Below are 8,281 nucleotides of genomic sequence, written 5' to 3' on the forward strand. Positions count from 1 at the left end.
AACGATTCCAATTAGTGCCCATACTTCACTGGCAAATTATAGTAGAGTATAAAAACCGCGCCTCTTAGATTTATTAACATTATATCTTGCTATATATTTACACTATACGCGCAACTACGCTAAATAGCACTTTTACTTGCTGTCTAATAGGCGACAAATTATAGCCGTTCGCTTTAAAGGGTAAGGAGATAAATAGATCCCTTAGTGTGGAATCCTTAAAGATAATACCTGCGGGAAAATTAGTTATTTATATACCGATAACTATATAAACCTATATAATGGACGGAGGGCAGCTATAGGACGAGCATAAAACGGATAATATTCTACAAAATATCTACTGTATAGCGAGATTACCCAATATTTTAAACAAGGCATTAGCCGTCTAGTTGCTAAGGATACTGGATTAGCTTTTAGGTTTTATAAAGGTAGATCCTAAGCGGTTTATAAGGACCTAAAACGCTAACAAATATATTAGTAATTAAGGGGCTTATCGCTAATATTAAGCGGGATATTATATATAAATACAACCGTTATGCTTTAAAGTTATATCTATATAAGTAAGTACGAGGCAAGGCTATTGCCTAGTAACCTCCTTTTTACTAGCTCTCTTATAAGTCTACTATAAGAAGCTCTCCTTACGGAAATCGACGTTCTATACCGTTTCTCTTATCTATATAGCGCGCCGTATATTATTAGCGAGCCTACTAGTACCGTATATACTTACGCAGGCGGCGCTAATACCCTCCTATATCTCCTAGTCGATAAGCGCCTAAATATTAGGTTTTCTAGGGAACATCTAGACGGAGGAGCTAGGCGAGTGGATCTCCTTAGTAGAGCGTAGACGGGTAACGAAAAGGAGGATCCTAAGTATGTCACGATAGCGCGGTATAAAGAGAATGGCTATTATCTATAAACGGATCTATTTAAGGTACTTAGGAGACTGGATAATCTAGACAAGCGTAAGTCATTAGGTTGTAGTAGTGCCGTTAGCAAAGCCAGCAATAATATCCCGTATATGCGGCACTTAGTATATAATACTAATGCTAGCGGCCTAGAGTATAATAATGCTATAGGATATAAGGTTTTCGCCGCCTAATTTAATAGGAGTTAGTTACACGTTTTACTTTTTTTGCGGTATATAAAATCTTTTCTAAATATTATAATAGAGTAGGGTAAGCTTACTATATAGCCCTTTAATTAATACGGAGGTGGTAAATTTATTAGCTAGTAAGATATTAGCCTTCTTAAATAGTCTCTTAGTAAAACTAGTGCGACGACGGATAATTATAGAGATACTTATCTTGCGTATTTCTAGAATATCCTAGCGGTTTACGGCTAGCTCTTTCTCTTTACTAAGGTCCTCCTCCTCATCGCTTTAGGTAAGTGAGAACGGATAGTTAGTTTAGAGCCTAACAAATAGTATATAGATATAGGCGTGTTAGCCGGGCCAGAACTTCTATAGGTAAGCTATACAGATAGTAACGCGTATAGTATCGCCCGGAAGGACCTTAACGTCGGCTTTTATACCACCACTACTAACATTACGTATAATAATTAGGATAAGACGGCAGGTTCACTGTTTTTATAATTAATTAATATTTAACTAAGAGGACATTCTTACTTACTTCAAAAACCTATAAAGATATAACACTATATATAATTCTAAGCTGCGGAAGTCCCTTTAGATAAATCTATACTATAGTAACCGCGAGAGATATAGCTATAATATAGAAGTAAAGGAAAGTCTTATAGAAAGCGTAGTAGATAGCAAATAGAGAGTGTAATAGGATAAAAACAAATAAGGCCGTGCCCTAGAATGCCAGTTAATTATTTACCCTTCAACTTATAGTCGTGATTTATAATAACTCCCTATATAATTATATCGCTCTATTTAATGGTTACTGCTAAGAAACTCTACCTAGCTATATTTAATTAGCTGCTAATAGTTTTTAGAATGCGTAATATTAGTTTTCCTTACTTAAATATACCTTACTAGCGATAAATATAAATAAGTAAGTAATGGCCTTAAGTACAACAATTTGTCCAAACTAGTAATAGATAAGGTTAAAGGTATTAAATAAGATACTATAGAACGTAATAAAGAGGCTATTTTGTCTAGTGAGAAGGAATAGTGGAAGTATATTTATAACAGGGAGAACACTAATACGATTACGGAATTTACTTATAACTTCTTTATATGTTCTACTCTAGTTAATACTAATAACGCAAAATGCAATATTGGTGCCAAAGTATCTAACTAAAAAGGCCATTTAAAGACGGCTAGGTAGTGTACTAATGTTAGTAGCGGTTAATAGCTTAAACTCCCAACAATAGTAGGTTCTAAAGAGGGGTATATCTAGAAAATATTTCTTAAACCATCCAAACTTAACGCTAGGAGTGGCGAAGTAGCGTTATATCTTATTGCTAAGGCAAGCAACTGTTCTAACATAGTGTATAAAGTAGAAGACAACTTAATAGACAATAAAAGATCCTATAATAGCTACCCAAATCCATCTAAGCTAGTAGGAAATATTGGTATTCTTAGTAGGAGTTAGCCCTTATACTTTACTTATTACTCTACCTAATAGAGCTTTACTACCTTCAGCCGTAATAAGGCCTAGTAAAACTGCAATAGATATCTATTAGAGGAGATTAGGCGTAGTTATTGCTCTTAAAATAAAGTATTAAAGTGTAATAAAGTTAAGACAATCCACCTTATAAATTAAGGGTGCTTTTACTCTGGAGTAAATCGTAGTAATAGGGTGCAAATAAGTACTAGGATTAATCTGCCTTAACTAGTAATAGATAGAAAGGGATAAAAGTAAAAATTAAATAAGTAATATAGCCAAACCGGGACGAGGCTAATTTACTAGTTAAGTCTAGTAGTAGGTTATATAGAGAATAATAAAGCCTAGTGGCTGGCAATATTACATAAGTCTAATGCGCTAGGCGGTACTAGAGCAGCGCCACTTCCCCTAAGGAGGGTTCCCTATTGCTACTTAAAGGCTCCATTTTAAATCTCCTAGCATTCTATCTATATAAAAATTATAGCCGGAGTACTAACCTTAAGAATAGCTTACTAATTTTAAAAAATAATATTAACACCCGCAATATTTCGTGTCCTTATAATTTAGCAACCTCTTAAAAATAGCTATAGTGAAAAATAGCGGCCGCGAAAAGTCGCTTTAAGTCTTACCTAGATAAACGCGAGCAGCAAACTACAAGAAAAGTCCTATTATGCTTACGCTAACCTAATATAAGCATCGTTAAGTAGACGGTACCATCTACGATCTCCCCACAATTAAGCTACTCCTATAATTATATAAGTATTCGCTAAGCCTCCTAATCCTTATCCTTACCCCCTCCCTCTTTCCCCCTCTCTCTTTCCCCATTCTTAAAGCTTAAAAGACGTTTTTATACCCTTAGACTAAAACAAAGCAAAAGGGACCCGCTAAGGAAGATAGTTATAATATTAAAGAGAGATTAAGGAACCTATTAACCCGAATTAGGTCCTTACTACCCTAACTCAGTTATTAAGTTAATTATTAAGTTAGTTATTAACTTAGACACCTACTCCTTATTTCTATTACCACCCCCTACCCTCCTTCTCTTTCCTTTCTTATACCTTTCCTTATATATATATAGAGGTCTTAGAACCACATTTTAATAGATAAAGTCCTTATTTAATTCCTATAATTAGTATACGGATATTTGATCGACAGAACCTATCTTCTATAGCTCTACTAAAACTATAACTATCCTTATAAACGCAGCCTAGCTTAAGAACATATGCAATAGGTATAGAAGTAGAAAGGTTAAGTATAGTGGAGACAGTCCTTGCTAACGCTGTAAAACTTAAAATATTCCTTACATAATGCAAGTGCGCAAGAAAAAAGATAAGAAGAGAAGTCTAAAAAACAAGTAAAGTATATTGGTAAGAATTCTATAAGTATTTCTCGCTAGTGATCTACTTAGAGTGGGGTCTATTTGGAGCTCTAATATAGATTCGGCTTTAATATGGATTTAGATTAAGCCTTCTAGTTAGTAGATTAGAGTAGATCTATAGTTAATTTAACTCTTAGAGCTCCAGATCTATACCCAATTCAAACTACAGCTAAGGAGAAATAGAGCGCTAAGGGGTTAGTGCAAAAGAAGAAGCTAATTAGCAAGTCTCTTAACTCTATTACTAACTTACTGTCTAATAAGTAGTGTATTAGCTATAGAATCTAGAACACCTAGCCATCCTGTTACTACTGCCATCGCTTCTGCTATTGCGGCTCTATATCTACACTTACTATTATAGTATTGTATTTAACTTTCCTACCTCCGCAATGAAACGATTTCTCTTAGTACGACCTCCACTATCTAACGACGTTATCCTTGCCCTAAAATCAATTAATTTAAAAAGCCGACGATATAAAGGAGGTGGTTAAGTTCAAGCTGTAGGGTAAGAATTACATTTAATATAACGCCCTAATAAAGAAACCAAAGCATATAAAGTAACGTACGTCACCTATATAGCTTTGGGGTAAGGATCTTTAGCAGCTATAAGATTCTCTTAGAGGACTATCGCTCTCGCTTATAAATGGATATTATTGAGGCTGAGTGCCTCCGCTACTGGTATAGGCCTCCGTGTAAGGGCACGTTTAATAATACAAATGTTAAAGTTATAGAGGGAGAGCCTACGCAAATGGTATTACTAAAGGAGGCCTTAAAGGCTTAAGTTACCGCGTATGGAAGCTATGGAGGAAGTCGCAAAGGTAGTAATAGAGGTAGTAGTAAATGTAGTAGTAGAGGCACCTTTAGGTAGGCTAGGTGGGCTAGGTAAGCTAGTAGCTATAGAGCTAGATAATGACGAGAGTAAGAGCTATAATAAGGGCGTATATGCTGCCTTTAAGGAGGTGACTGAGGTAGAAGATTAGGAAGCTTCTTATATAGAGACTTTGTAATTTAGGGTTAATTTAGTACATTCTTTCTTCCTTACCTTTTTCCTTATCTTCTACTAAGACTTACTATTTATAGTATATATTTGATCTAGAGTTATATTAGAGTCCTAGAGCTCTACTACCTCCCTAGTGTATAGAGTGGATTTAGGGGTCAAATTTACTCCAGTCCAGTTTAATAAGATTACTGTTTCTCGCGGAGGAGGGGGCGATATAGATAGTTCTTTTTTTAGAAGTTCCAAACGCCTTTACGTAAGAAAGAGTGATGGGTAAATAATTGTAATTTAAACTTACCTAACTTACTTCTAAATTATGCTCCAGAGCTATTAGGCCCACTATAGCGCCCTATATAATATCTCTGGCCAACTACCAAACGTTTTATGCCTGGAAATTGCGCCTCTTTATAAAAGGAGTCCTTCCTATAGCAATATATCTGTTAAACTGGATTAGATTCCCTTACTACTATCTTAATATTGGCTTTAAGTCTAGAACCCTATATCTTAATACCCCGCTCCTTACCTTGTATGTCTTATTAAATGTCTTATTAAATGTTTAAATACTTGTTTCCATTACCGAATAACAACTACGTTATCATTCTATTTGCAACCTATTTATCACCTATCTAGTATATATATAGAGGCTCTAGAAGCCCTCTTTAATAGACAGAGTTCTTATACCTAGTTGTCCGTTTAATAATATCTTATTATAGCCGTTACCGGCTAGTTCTACCTAAAAACGGCCTTAGATCCTCCCTGCCCTACTCTATTATAAGTACCTTTCTGCTTATCTACTTAAAATTAGTTCGAATTGGGGCTGGGAAACTGGGGAGTGAAATAGAGTTTCGGCGGATTTAGTAAATACCCTTCTAGAGCACCCTAAAATATCTTAGTTGCCTACCTCTTTTTTCCAAACATATCTTATTAGGTGGTCACTACGACTTAGTCCTTTTTAACTACAATGGTATAAGGGTGCTTCTACTATTAGTAAATCTATACGTGTTTCTAGTAAGAAAATATATAGGGTAACGGTTTTAAGGGAATAGAAATGTTTATAGAAGTGAACTCATTTTAGCGAACTAATTTTAGGCAGTATACTGCTATTAGATGTTAAGAAGGCTCTATTTCCACTACGCCAAGCGTATTAAAAGACTAATTAGGTAGGGCCGCATCTGTTATAGAATAATATAATAACCCCCCTTCGACTCCTTATTTGCCTACTACTCTATTACCTCTATATCTTTCCCTTCTTCACCCCTATCGCCCCCTTAGGTGTGCTCTATATACTTATAATACTTAGGTGTAGGCCAACCCTAAATTCCTATAGTTAGTGTATATAAAGGTGTATAGAACAATGGATATTACTCCTATTAGGTCCTTTAGTGGAACAGTAATACGGCCATCGCCCCCTATCTCGTTGAAAGTGAATATTAACCTTATTATTATTACCTTTTCTAGATATAGTTGTGGATAGAAAGGTAATAATCCTACACTACTTTAATGTCGGGGGACGATTTATTTTTAGCCCCGCCCCCTACACTTTTAACGGGTGCTTAAGACGGCCTCCTTATTGCCTTAAAAACGCGACCCGTAGTCAGCGCCATAAATCGGCAGGACGTATTATAATAATAATAAAGACCTATAAAAGCCGGAACTAATATATACTCGGAGTTACAGACTATATAAGATATGCAGTTCTTGGTATCCTATTTAGTAAAGAGGATTAGGTTATATTAAAACCAAGTCTATAGCATCTGGGGCAAAATGCACGCTAGTTGCGGTATACGTTAGCTTAGAAAGGTATAGTAGGTAACAGTAATTAGTAGATGCTTATCTCTTAGAGGTATTAAGACCTAAATCGGCCCAAGATTTATATGCGAATGTTACCACACGGCTTAAATGCGAAAGGAGGGCACCTATTAGCAATTTAATTTAAATTACGTGGTCCTAGTCTCTATAATAACTCACTATTTAACCGACCTTCGTTACGCGTAATACTATATCCTTATTAGACTTGCTAATAAGTAAGTAAGTAAGCAAAACACCCCTCTACTTGCTTAATTGCCCGATTTAAAGGCCCTCTGCTTACTTACTTACTTATTAATTACTTACTAAGACAGTATAGAATATAAAGTTATATCCCTTAACCCGTTAGCGTCCTACCTTATTAATAAGATAATAGTCTGTATATATAGAACACCAAAAGTTCGTCAATTTAGGGCTCCTTATTAGCTAAAGTCTTATCAATAACATAGGGCCTAAATTAGCAGGTTAAGGGATAGAAAATCCGCTATAGCGAGACTTTAGGTCGGCGCGGAAAAACGTTTTTAAATAGGCTTAGCGGTTACCTAAAAGGACTTATTTACACTATTTACATTACCTTAGCCATTAGAAATTAACTCTAAAAACGCTAAAGGTCTATTACCAACTACTATTACTACTAAATTAACTATATATAAGCAATAAACAAGCAAGTAAGCAGAGTTTTACTTATTTATTATTAATATATATACAGCTACACTTAGATTTTACAAAAGACCTAAAACTAGGGCCGCTAATATTACGTAGCTAAAGAAGGGTGCTATAAATATAAACAGAATAATGAATTCTTTTTACTACCTAGTCTTTTATTACCCCCGTAATGTCAGGGTAGTGCTTTTTAAGATAATAGATTTTAGAATAATCTTTTAAATTCTATTCTAGATAGCATCTCTTAAAAAGAGTCGACTACATTAAGGAGAAACCTTTTTAAAACCAACTCTTAGCCCATTAGATCTAGCCATCAATTTTCTTATAAAATTTAAGTGTCTCCTACTGACTTATTAAGACTACCGTGTAGTAAACTTCGGATTTTATATATAGTTCCATCGCGATCTTATCCGGACATGCGCTATAAATGCGTATCTATTATTGCGATAAGTTAATTATTATTGATAATGGTGTCTAACTTATATCTATGGCTTTATATAGCTCTTTATCCCCAAATTGCTTATATATTTCTACATTAGTAAAAGCGCCGTATATAAGATGCGGTGTATATAAATCCTATATTTAGGACGTGCCTTTCTCCCTTACAAGTCTATTCTCTGCAGTTAGATACGCCTCCTAAGCTATTAAGTCCCACTTCTTAACCTCCTACTTCCTTAACTTTAGAGAACCCATAGTAAATATAACTAGAGACACTGTGGTAAGAAGATAAGAAATAGAAAGTAGGAAGAGGTTATAGTATCTTAGTAGGTATAGAGAGGTTAATTAAAAGATTACGTGCCTCTAAAGGCTGCGTAGAGGGTAAAGGGTAGGTATACTAACTCTAAAGGTAATAAAGGAGATTAGAAACTAATT

Source organism: Cenococcum geophilum, assembly GCF_001692895.1.
Source record: "Cenococcum geophilum 1.58 unplaced genomic scaffold K441scaffold_103, whole genome shotgun sequence".
Classification (NCBI taxonomy): domain Eukaryota; kingdom Fungi; phylum Ascomycota; class Dothideomycetes; order Gloniales; family Gloniaceae; genus Cenococcum; species Cenococcum geophilum.